Here is a 12,398-nt window from a genome sequence, read left to right as displayed (position 1 = left end):
AGAGCTCCAAGATCAATGTGAATAAGTGATCTGAGAAGCATTGAATAAATAATTTTGAGGTTCATGATGCATATGCCACAAATCTAGGAAAAAGTGACACTTGGAGGAAATATTATAAAACGATCTTTGCATGTAACCTCCAGCTGCTCAAAATAGCTCCCTAAAATCTACGGATGCTTTTTGCATGTTGCTTTTTGCTATTTCAAGAAAAAGTAGCCCAGGCATGCAAGTCAAGTTTTCTTAGTCCCGAGTGGAATCGATCAACCCAATGGCACATGCAACAACCTGTCTCACTGAAAGGAAAATTTGCACATTTCTGGGAGGGAGTTGGGTTTGCTGCCCAGAAGGATTGCATAATTTCTAGGTTGAGCAACTGATTGCTACCCAGAATTTCCCAATTTATGGGTTGAGAAATCCTGCTGGGACATATTGCGTAATTTCTCTAGGGAAGTTTGACAGGCAGAATTGCGCAATCCTAGAGCCCAGCAAGCTGCTAGTCAGGATTGTGCAATTTCTGGAGGGAAGTTTGGTTCCCCTCCAGAATTGTGCAATTCCTTGAGGGAGATGCTCAACCTGCAACAGGACCAAGTCCAGAGAAACATCATGTGAGGGGGATACAGCAAGGTATCATGCACAGGATGACAATCTACTAGAAAATCATTGAATCTTGTGTACTTGGCAGAGCAAGACACGCTACTAAGGATGATTGGTAGGGAGGCTCCAAAAAAAAACTAAGGAAAAATTTTGGAAGGTGGTTGTAGCCACTACAAAAAAATCTTCATATTCTATTTATGACTCATTACATTCCATATGTGTCTATTCACATTCCGCATGCGTCCCTTGGACTTCATTACATATCATTTATTATATAAGACAAATTACAAATGAGATGACAACTATATAAGACAAAATTGATAATGGGACTGATCCAGGTGGCTCCATAAAGACACACATGACAAAGAAGGTTTATGAACGCTTGAAAATCAATGTGTTCAAAATGACGTTGATTTAGCATCAGATCGAAGTTATCATCATCCTGATTCCAACGGTGCAAACGGTTCATCAATCCAAGTCTGGATGATGAAGTTATGGCAGAAAGAGTTTTCCTTGGTTACTTTGAAAAAGGAGGCATTTCCTCTAAAAATGGGTTTTAAATCCTTATAAGGCAAATTGCAATCAGAGGAGTCCAAAGGGAGGATTTAAGGTTGGGCCTTTAGAACCCTCGATCTGCGATCTTCGATTAATCGGAGTCGGAGACATGCTATCGGTGATATCAGAGCTTAAGTCATGCGATCGACAATCGACATCGGCGATCGGCATCAGCGAATGCCAAAGGTAGAACCCCTAGGCTGCAGTGATTACAATATGTGATGTGATCTCAGCCATCGAATCAGAAGCAGATCAATGGTCCAGATTTAATCGGAAATATCAGTGATCGGTAGATCGGCAATCGGCATATCGGCATATCGGCGATCGACAATCGGCATATCAGCAAATTGGCGATCAACAAATTGGCAGTCAAGAGATCGGCAATCCCAGATACCAAGTGGCGATGTGATGCAATCTAGACCATCCAATCAAGGAATAGATCAACGGTCCAAATATAATCAACATATCGGCAATCGCAGATCAGCTTATTGGTGATCAGCGATCGACGATTCCCCAATATACAGGTCCATTTACCTCAGTGATAGTGATTTGCGATATAACATAGACCCGATGGGTTTATGGACACGATTACATAAAATTTGAAGTCTAGGTTTTAATTTTTTTAGTGTTTCCGCATGTATTTCTCTTTAAACGGAAAAAGGCCTATTTTCAGGGTTTGTTGCGCCCGCCGATTCATTCAATAGAACAACTTCTATTCTAAACAATAAACCTCTGATTTTTAAGCGACCTTGTCACAAAAACGTGTTATAAAACATGATGAGTGACAAAGAGCCAAGGAGGGAGAGAGTTCCTGAGAGCCTGTGTGCTAGAGTGCCCAAGAGCCTGAGTGTTAAAAACATCCCAATGAGGAGGCTGCGCCTGATGGAGAGCTGCAGAATGAGAGTTTCAAACTAGGAAATGCCCACGAGCTACTTAGAGAAGCATGAAAATAGAGCGCTTGAAAGTGAGAGCATGGAGAGCCATAGAGCCACAGAGCGTGATTGAGGTAGCGCGAGAAGGTGAGCCAAAGAACCAGAGGGTCAGGCAGAGCCGCAGACTTGTAGTGACATAGCTAGAGCACTACAAAGCCAGGTAGCCAGAGAGCTATATTGTAGATAGCCAGAGTAGTCTTCTTCTTGCAATCGATGCTGTGAGATCGATGTTTCAGCAAGCTTCAGCACTTTGACACTTATGTTTCAAATGCCCAGATTGTGACAAGTCAGAAAATGATTGATGCAAGGGGAACCAAAGTTCGAATTCATAATGGACCCTACCTACGCATCGAAAATGTGAACAACGTATGCACTGTGGATTGTTTTCGCTAAAGATATGAACATCCACTTCTTCAGATGGCCTGTGGTGTGAGGTATATGATTATTGTTCATGTACTTCTTCTTTTACATTATGTTGCTTGGATCCTTGATTGATATTGAGGCAGGATCTTATTTATTATATGTTGTCATGATTCCTTGCTTCATTTGATGTGGAATCTTCTATATGATGTACTTGTTGTCATAACTCATCAGGTTATGCTTTGAGATCCCTTGTTGTATGTTGCTGGGATACTCTTGTTGTCATCATGCATGTTTTTGTGTCATACTAATAGGACTCTTTTGATTGAGAGTTCCGGTTGTGGAACATCTCTTAGAGCCACTCTTGCATGAGGGGATTTTTCCTTGTATGATATCGGAATCATCTCTTGTATACATCATCTTTATTGACATCACTTAATGCAGCGGCCTACACCATCTTGACACCAGGGCCCAGAGACGTAGTCCCTCATGGACGAACTCTGTTATCAACGCTTATGTTTTCATGTGTTGATGATTGACTTGTTCCTCTTCTTTTTCGCATGTAGATGTATTCATTAATGTTCTTTTAAAATTCAATTTAACACATCACGAAACTAAAAGGTCTTGGAAGGGTCCTTCTTCACACCAGGACTTGGATCAAGTGGTATTAGAGAGGTCTTTACATTGATGTGAATTGCAGCGTGAACAATTGAACGTGTAGCGACAGAGAATGAAAGCGATGTACCAGACCACAGCCAACATTTCCAAGAAAGTGGAAATCGTGTATGAAACTCTACAGAAAGGGACAGAGGAAAAGGAGTGATTGCAACTTCAATTTCAAGCCACAGAAGAGGCCATGGAAAAACTGAAGCAAAACAAGCATATTATTCCAATAGAGAATGATGAATTGAAGATGCGCCTACATGAAGAGAAAGAGGAAAAACAGAGTTTGCTACAACAATTGCAAGTAAAGGACGAGGCCTTAGAAAAGCTACAGCGAGACCCATGCGAGGTAAAAAGTAGGTCTCCATCTTCATGTATGTTTCCTAATGATGATTTCGGTGCTTTTCAAAATCACATCACAGGAATTGGCTCCAAACTGTTGAAGAGAATGGGGTATGAAGGAAAAGGCTTAGGCATTAATGGCCAAGGCATTGTCAACCCCATAAAAGTAGAGGAATTACCCTGTCAGGTAGGACTTGGGTATGTCAGGAAATAATTTGGGGAATGCATTGAGACACTGAGTGAACCACCAACAATGGATGATGAGCAGCCCTCATCAGTTCTTTCCAAATCGAAAGAGGAGGTAAAAGATGTTGATTTCCTTTCGATTTCATCTTCTCATAGTATGATGTATGTTGGAGATTTGGAGATCCAAATTACAAGGACAAACATGAGGCTCCTTACAAGGATGAGGCACGAGGAGAAAGAAGAACTTGGTGTTAATCACCAAGGCATAACTCCACCTTTGGAGGTTGTGCATGAACATCCATTTGTAGGCTTGAGGTACACTAAAGGAGAGTGCTCGAATGTGTTAGATTCATTTGAGACATCATCAGGGAAAGAGAATGATGGGAAAACACCCCCACCATCCCATGGCAGTTTCCATTACAGGGAGAGAGTGGAGGCAAGCTCTCATCGCCATACTAACATCAGAGACAACAAAGGAAGGTATAACCATTTTTTATCTTCAAATGTTCATTTTGATTATGATCATGTTGTTAATAATTAACGAAGATCAAGGCATTGAAAAACATGTACCTTTTGTGGTTTACCTAACCATACCTTTTCTAAGCGTTGGAAAAGAATGGCAGCACTCATGAGGCGGGAAAGACCCTCTCAACAACATAAAAGGAAATAGGTTCAGTAGATATGGAGGAAGAAAACCTATTGCAGTCATTACGACAAAAATGGCCATCAAAGAGCCGCTTGTTGGAGGCTCCATCCAGAGCAGCGACTTAAAGACAAAGCTTTGGTGCGTGAACTAGGAAGAGAAGTTGTTCGACAAGAAAAACTGCCACAAGGAGGTGACCCATGCACATTAATAGGTGAAAAATGGTTTCTAGACATGTTTTCATTTCATGCTCATTATTTTGTAAATCACTTGTTGCATTTTAAAATGTAAACGCGATGATGTGTTTCCATCACTTGGTCAGCAACAATGATGTCTGGTCATGTTTTGATTCGTATTTTACACTTTAAAAGTGATGTTATGTTTCCATCACTTGTCGAAACAATAATGTTTAGCCTTATGTATGTAAATTATGTGTTGCAGTGATGATGTGTTTTCCATCACTTGTTGAAGCAACCATGATAGGTTGGCCTTGTTGTCATAGCTGGGATATTATGTCCATCTTGCTGTAATCTTGACAACCGAGTATGTGTTATAAACTCGTGGCAAGTGTGGGACGTTGGGTCATTAGTTGGTCATGTCATTTAAGCATGTAATTTGGAAACAATGTACTATAGGATGCATAGGTAGCAGGTGTCAGTTTGTCGCTTAAGGCTCCGAAGAACAAAGGTGAAGGAGATGGAAGTGAGACCTTTTCATGATGCTTTTGATGCAGGCAGGGTACAGAGAAAGTTGCAGATTATTTTTCATGCTTTTGGAGGACCAAAAGCTCCTCAGTGGGGAGGATTGATCCAAGTGGCTCCAGAAAGACACACACAACAAATAAGGTTTATGAACGCTTGAAAATCAAAGTGTTCAGAATGATGTCAACCCAAGATCAGATCAAAGCGCTCGTCATCCTAATTCCAACGGTGTGAACAATTCATCAATCCGAGTCTAGATGATGAAGTTATGGCAGAAAGACTTTACCTTGGTTCCTTTGAAAAACGAGGAATTTCCTCTAAAAATGGGTTTTAAAGCCTTATAAGGCAAATCGCAATCGGAGGAGTCCAAAGGGCAGACTTAAGGTCAAGCATTTAGAACCCCCAATTAGAGATCTTCGATTAATCGGAGTCGAAGGCATGCTATCGGCAATATCGGCGCTTAAGTCATGAAATTGGCAATCGACATCGGCGATCAGCGTTGGCGTATGCCAAAGGCAAAACCCCCGGGTAGCAGCGATTGTGATATGTAATGCAATATCAGCCGTGGGACTGGAAGAAGATCAACGGTCTAGATTTAATCGATGATATCAAAGATCGGCGATTGGCATATTGGTATATCGGAAATCGACGATCGACATATTGGCAAATCGGTGATCAAAAAGTTTGTGGTCGGGAGATCGGTGATCCCAGATACCAAGGAGTGATGCGATGCAATCTAGACCATCTGATCAAGGAATAGATCAATGGTCTAGATCTAATCGGCATATCGACAATCGGCGGATCGGCGTATTGGTGATCGGCGATCGGTGATTCCCCAATATATAGGGCCATTGACCTTAGCGATAGCGATTTACAATATAACGTGGACCTGATGGGTTTATGGACCCGATTTCATAAAATTTGAAGTCCAGGCTTTTAGTTTTTTAGTGTTTCCGCATGTATTTCTGTTTAAACGTAAAAAGGCCTATTTTCAGGTTTTGTTGTGCCTGTCGATCCATTCGATAGAACGGATTCTATTCCAAACAACAGACCTCTGATTTCTAAGTAACCTTGCCACAAAAACGTGTTATAAAACACGATGAGTGAAAGAGAGCTGAGGAGGGAGAGAGTGCCCTAGAGCCTGTATGATAGAGTGCCCCAAAGCCTTAGTGTCAAAAACATCCCAATGAGCAGTTTGCACCCAATGGAGAGCCACAGAACGAGAGGCTCAAACTAGACAGTGCCTACGAGCTACTTAGAGAAGCATGAAAAAAAAGCACTTGAAAGAGAGAGCCTCGAGAACCATAGAGACATAGAGCATGATCGAGGCAACACGAGAAGGTGAGCCAAAGAACCAGAGGGTGAGTCAGAGCCGCAGACTTCCAGTGACATAGCCAGAGTGCTACAAAGCCAGATAGCCAGAGAGCTATATTGTAGATAGCTAGAGAATTCTTCTTCTTGAAATCGATGCTATGAGATCGATGTTTCAGCAAGCTTCAACACTTTGACAGTTCTGTTTTAGATGCCCGGATTGTGACAAGTCAGAAAATGATCGATACAAGGGGAACCAAAGTTTGGATTGGTAATGGACCCTACCTACACATCGACAATGTGAACAACGTATTCACTATGGATTGTTTTCACTAAAGATATGAAAATCCACTTCTTCATATGGCCCGTGGTGTGAGGTATATGATTATTGTTCATGTACTTCTTCTTTTAAATTACGCTACATGGATCCTTGATTGATTTGAGGCAAGATCTTATTTATTATATGTTGTCATGATTCCTTGCTTGATTTGATGTGGAATCTTCTATATGATTTTCTTGCTATCATAACTCATCAGGTTATGCTTTGAGATCCCTTTTTTTATGTTGTTGGGATACTCTTGTTGTCATCATGTATGTTTCATTGTTGAAATCCCTTTTATGCCATGTTGGCGGGATGATTCTGTTATCACTCAGGTTGTCCTTAAAGCTCCTTAAAGGATACGGCCGAGGTAACCACAAACCAATCTTTGGCCTGCAAGTGCTAGCCCACCAGCAGTCAAAGAGGGCTCTCTCTTTAGTATTTAGCTTTGTTGATGATGATTTTAGGCTATTTATTGAGTACAAGGGGTTTTGTTCTAGTTTTGGTGGGATGGATGATTCTTTCAAGTAAAGAGGCAGGGATAGCATGAAAGTTTTAGAACCATTGGGTGTGGAGTCAAGGAGTAGGACTGCTGGTGCGTTTTCTTGGTCACAAGAGGGAATATGGAGCAAGATAGCTGCACATGAAACAATGATTCAAGCTAAAGGATGGAATGAAGGCTAGGAATGAGAGGCAGTTAAGAATCTCTTGTTCAGCTTAGCAGAGGGAAGGTGAATGAGCTCTATCTAGGAGCAGTGAAGAATCCCTAGATAACTATCAAACATGAGTGAATTAGGGGAAATATGAGCCACAGGGAATTCATATTCATTACTAATTCAGATGAAAACATATAGAAAAAGCAGAAATTGAGCATAGAGGGCAATTAAACCAATTCTAAACTATTCATTCTTTCTGTTATTTTGGATGGTACATCAATGGAAAACAAAGGTAAGAAACACTTATTGAGTCATGTTGCAGCACAAGAATTCCACATTCAATTCTTGAAAACATTGATACACAGCACACAGTCATTCCTCCAAGCTTTTCAGCAGTCTTCGATTAAGTAAAACATCGGGTATACAGAGCGAGTCTCTCTTGGAGCTATACAACCAACCAACCCCTTAAACAATGAATTAGGGTTGTTTTTATAAGTAAAATATCTATAAAGATCAGATCTCAGACAGATCTACTGTAATAAGTGTCTTTAACCTAACACATGTCTGAAATAAATGCGGGAAAATATCCTCAAGCTGCGCTGGGTGCAGTTGTACCAAAAGGAGTTTAATGTGTTGTCTTTATGGCTCTGTGCTGATCACTTAGCCATAACTGTGCTTTGGGTTTTGATCCATGCTCTTGAGTGGTTCTAAGGTCCATTAACTGTGATGGGAGAGCCTTGATTGCCTTTCACTGCTTTCTTTGACTTTGTTGGAGGTCATTCAATGTTCACCTACATTGGGAATAAAGGTTTTCATTTAAAACATTCGACTGATACTCTTTGCCACTTCCTTGATATGCTTTGGCACTGAATGTGCGCCTTTCTCACTTCTGATACTCTTTAAACTGTTACATCAACCTTTCATGGTTGTTGTTCGGCCCTCTGTTTGCTTTTAAAACTGTGTTTGCCCCTTTCTGAATGTTGCGCGAAGAAATTCATGTCATTCTGCGCCTTTCAGGCTTGCTGGAGGCCGAGCCATGAAAGGGCTTTCCATTTTGGCCTATTTCCCGTAGCGAAAACTGCCTCAGATTTTGATTCCGGGCTTCCTAGACTGCGATTTTCGCCTTTTGCGCTTTTTGACGATGACGTCAGCATGACATTAGCAGGATGTCAGCGGTGGGTCCCAGTACGGCGGGTGACATGGCAGGGTGATGTCAGCAGTACGGCGGGTGACATGGCGGTACGATGGAGGAGGTGACGTGGCAGTGACATGGCAAGGACACGGCGGCAGGAGGCCGACACAGGATGATGACGTCAACATGACGTGGCGCTGACACAGGAGGGGAAAGGCGGTATCTGGTTTCGGGCGCACCGCTTTTGTGCGTAGGCGGTATCGGAGGAGGGGGCTCTGCCATAGTTGAGAGGGTGACGTGTGGCGGGAGTACAACGGGAAAACCGCCCATCTCCCAGGCGCTAACCCTCGGCATATCGGGGCACAAAAAGACCCGCCCACCTAGATCTTGGGTGTGCCAGATCTGACAGTCGGCGGCACGAGTAAGGCGCCAGACGGTTAAAAATGGGGCCCGCGCATATTTTATTATGTGTTGTTTAATCTGGCAGGGGGGAAACCTTAATAAAAATGGGTTTTATGGGTTATATACAAGCGGGGAAAATATATTTATATGCATGACCTTAGGATAAGGGCGGGAAATGCGTGTTGTGGGGTTAAGGCTTAGGGGAAATAGTTGTTAGGGTGACCAGATGTCAGACTAACTCCAGGTTAGGACACAAAAGGGTTAGTAGTAGCCCCGGATGGACTACTATTTCCCAGACTTAGGAAATATGTCTATAGTACCAAAGGGAGGGGCTATATAATATTTTTTGGGGATTTGATATAATTTTTAGTAGTAAATGGGGATGGGGAAATGATATAGGGAGCTAGATAATAGAGTTAGGGGTTAATATGAAAATGAGGTGAAGTGTAGGGGGGAGGCTAAGTTTGTGAGCTAAAGCTTTGGACACTGAAAGTGAATGGACAGTGGAGACCTGTTTTTACACAAGAAATGTGGCTTCTTTTCACAGAAGAAAGTCAAAGCTTGACTTGGTGATGTTACAAAAATAAAGTTATAACAGGACTGGTTGGGCAGATCCCAAGGTCCTCAAGGGGATGTTAGTGAGTGATTTGGGGAATGAGAAGAAGGGGGAGTTAGACATGCCTCACTTGAGCTCCGCCAAAGGGGAATTGCCTTGCCCTGTAATTGGAATAGATATAACACACTTGAAAAGATGAAATGGATTACATAGCATGATTCTGCAACCACAAAACTACTTACCCAGCCTACTTACCTAGCATTTTTTCTTCTTTTTGCATAGGTGCACTTGGACTTGTAGACCCAGATTATCCTTTTTTCTTTTTGCTATCCTTCTATCTAAGTCTACACTTATTTCTTCCAAGGTCCCAGATTAAGCACTTGGGCTCCTTTGTTTCTCTACCTATCTACAAATCTACCAAAATTAAACTGTTTGGACATATATTCATTCTCTATACTCTAAAACAAGAAATTGTAACCTAGGGAGGCCAAGATTAAGCTGTTTGGCCTTCCCTTAACAGAAAATTCTTCAAAGATGGATAACTCATCAAAATTGAGATACAGTAGTGGCATTTAGACTGGCACACTTTCATGGCCTCTTCTTTGGCCTCTCTTGGAAAATATGGAGCATTGCAGCATGCAAAGTATGACATATTTGGCATGTAAAAATGTCAATCATGAAAGATGAACACCTGTTGCAACAGGAGGCTAACAGTGGCTCCACTTGGGGATGGCTTCTCCTTGTGAAAAGCCAAGAACAGCAGGTCAGACTGCCTTGATCTTCTATTGTTGTTGTGGACTGAAAAATTTCCTTGTGTTGGCTGCTAAAAATGTGAAACTCTGAAATAGGAGCAGCCATCTCCTTCATTGAAATATTGTGAAATACATAGCACTGCCTGCTTTCTTCTGTGTGCTTGATATTATATACCATGTTGCTTGAGCATTGCCTTTGAAATAGAACCAAAACATGGATCAAAACTGATGTATCTCCCTTAGCCTTGATCCAGAAATAGTTGCTGATGTGAAACTAAAAAATGCTCCTCTCTTATTAATATTGTTGGACTGAAGACTGCAAAATTGGCTGCGTCTTAGCAAACTTTGCTGCTGCTCCTCTAACACTCAGACTGCTAAAAAAATAAAACAAAGTGCTAATATATACAAATATCAATGTACAAAGAGATATGTACAGAGCTGCATTGTACCCCTTAATAGGGATCATGGTAATGTTTTAGCATTCGGCCATTAACAGGGCCTTCTTCAATAGTGTTGCCCTCTACAGATTTGAGGAAATATGTGTTATTTCCCTGAACAGTAGAAATAACAAATGGCCCTTTCCATAAAAAATCAAATTTTGCATGTTTGCCCTTGTCTTCTCTTCGTGAGTCCCACCTTAGAACTTTGTTGCCAATGTAGAAATCCTCAACCTTAGCTCTTTTATCAAACATCTTTTTGAGTTTCTCTTGCAATATTTGATCTTTGTTATAAACTTGCTCTCTGGTTTGCTGAAGATGAATGGTCTGATTGATTCTTCTTTGAATATCATTTGGTTCTGCTTGGATCTCTTGCAACATTTTCATGATAGGAGTGCCCAAGGAGAATGGAAATGTGGCTTCCATGCCATACACTAGCTCATAAGGGCTCATCCCAATGGATTTTTTTGTTGAAAGTCTGTCTACCCATAGGGAATTTGTGAGCTTTTTATGCCAGTTCTTCTTGTTTTCTTCTAAGACCTTCTTGATAATATTAATCAGGCTCTTGTTAGATGACTCAGCCAAGCCATTACCTTGGGGGTAATAGGTTGTGGAGTGGCCCAAGGTAATGTGAAATTTATGGCAAAAACTGATCATCTTTTTGGATTTGAAAGCAGCGGCGTTGTCAGTGATGATCTTCTCAGGGCAGCCAAATCTAGAAAGGATATTGCACTCAAGGAACTAGATAATGATGGAGTCATTGGCCTGTCTGCATGGGATGGCTTCAATCCATTTAGTGAAATAGTCGGTGGCTGTTAAAATCCACTTGTGCTGGCCTGAGGAAGAGGGGTGGATCTCTCCAATGAAATCAAGACCCCATTGTTGAAAAGGTTTCTCGGTTGAGATGGGCTTAAGGGGAAAGGGTAACAACTTTCTTTTGCCCTCAAAGATTTGGCATTTATGACATGAGATAGCAAACTTCTTTATATCTACAAATAGAGAGGGCCAATAGAAACTAGCCCTTAAAATTTTATCAGCAGTGGACTTCCAATACAGATGTCCTCCATAGTCCCCTGCATGGAATTCTTTCACGAAATTGTTAGTTTCATTCATGGTTAAACAATTAAGCAATATACCTTCATGATTTTTCCAAAATAATGCACCATCTATGACACAAAACTCTGAAGCCTTCATTTTTAAAAATCTTTTCTTGGTTCTGGACAATCCTTGGGGAGCAAACAGGTTTAACAATACAAAGCATATATCAGCATACCATGGGGATTGAAAAAAGGTTTCACTGATCTGTGGAGTCACCAGCTCCTATTCATTGTCCAATTGGTTGATGTCTAAGGCTTGAAAGTTTGTTTCGTACATCAGTTTGGCTAAACCTTGTCCTTTTACGAGCTTGGTTGGTTTAATTTCTATGTCATACTCAAGGATGTTAGCAATCCACTTGCCTCTTTTTCCCTCTAAACCCTCTTGGGTTAATATGTCTTTTACAACAGCATTTGGGACATAGGGAATCACATGTGAATATAAAATGTAAACTCGGAAATCTTTGATTGCTTTAACAAGGGCATAGGCCTGCTTCTCCATGATTTGGTATTTCAAAGGGGCATCTCTTAAGGCTCGCCTGAAAAATGCAATTGGCTTTTCAGCTCCCTGATCATCCTTTTGCAAAAGGAAAACACTATGGTGTGCTCAGATGCAAATGAAAATATGACAAAATCTTTGTCAAATTACGGACAAGTGAGGACAAGGGCTTGGGTTAAGGCAGTTTTGATACTCTCAAAGGCTTGCTTGGTCTCAAGAGACCATTTTACCTTAGTGTCCTTTTTTAACATGTTGCTTAACAGT

This window comes from Pinus tabuliformis, chromosome 8 (genome assembly GCF_031772625.1).
Source record: "Pinus tabuliformis cultivar Carrire ecotype Pingquan chromosome 8, CPIR1, whole genome shotgun sequence".
NCBI lineage: Eukaryota > Viridiplantae > Streptophyta > Pinopsida > Pinales > Pinaceae > Pinus > Pinus tabuliformis.
Note: the sequence above shows the minus strand (reverse complement) of the source record.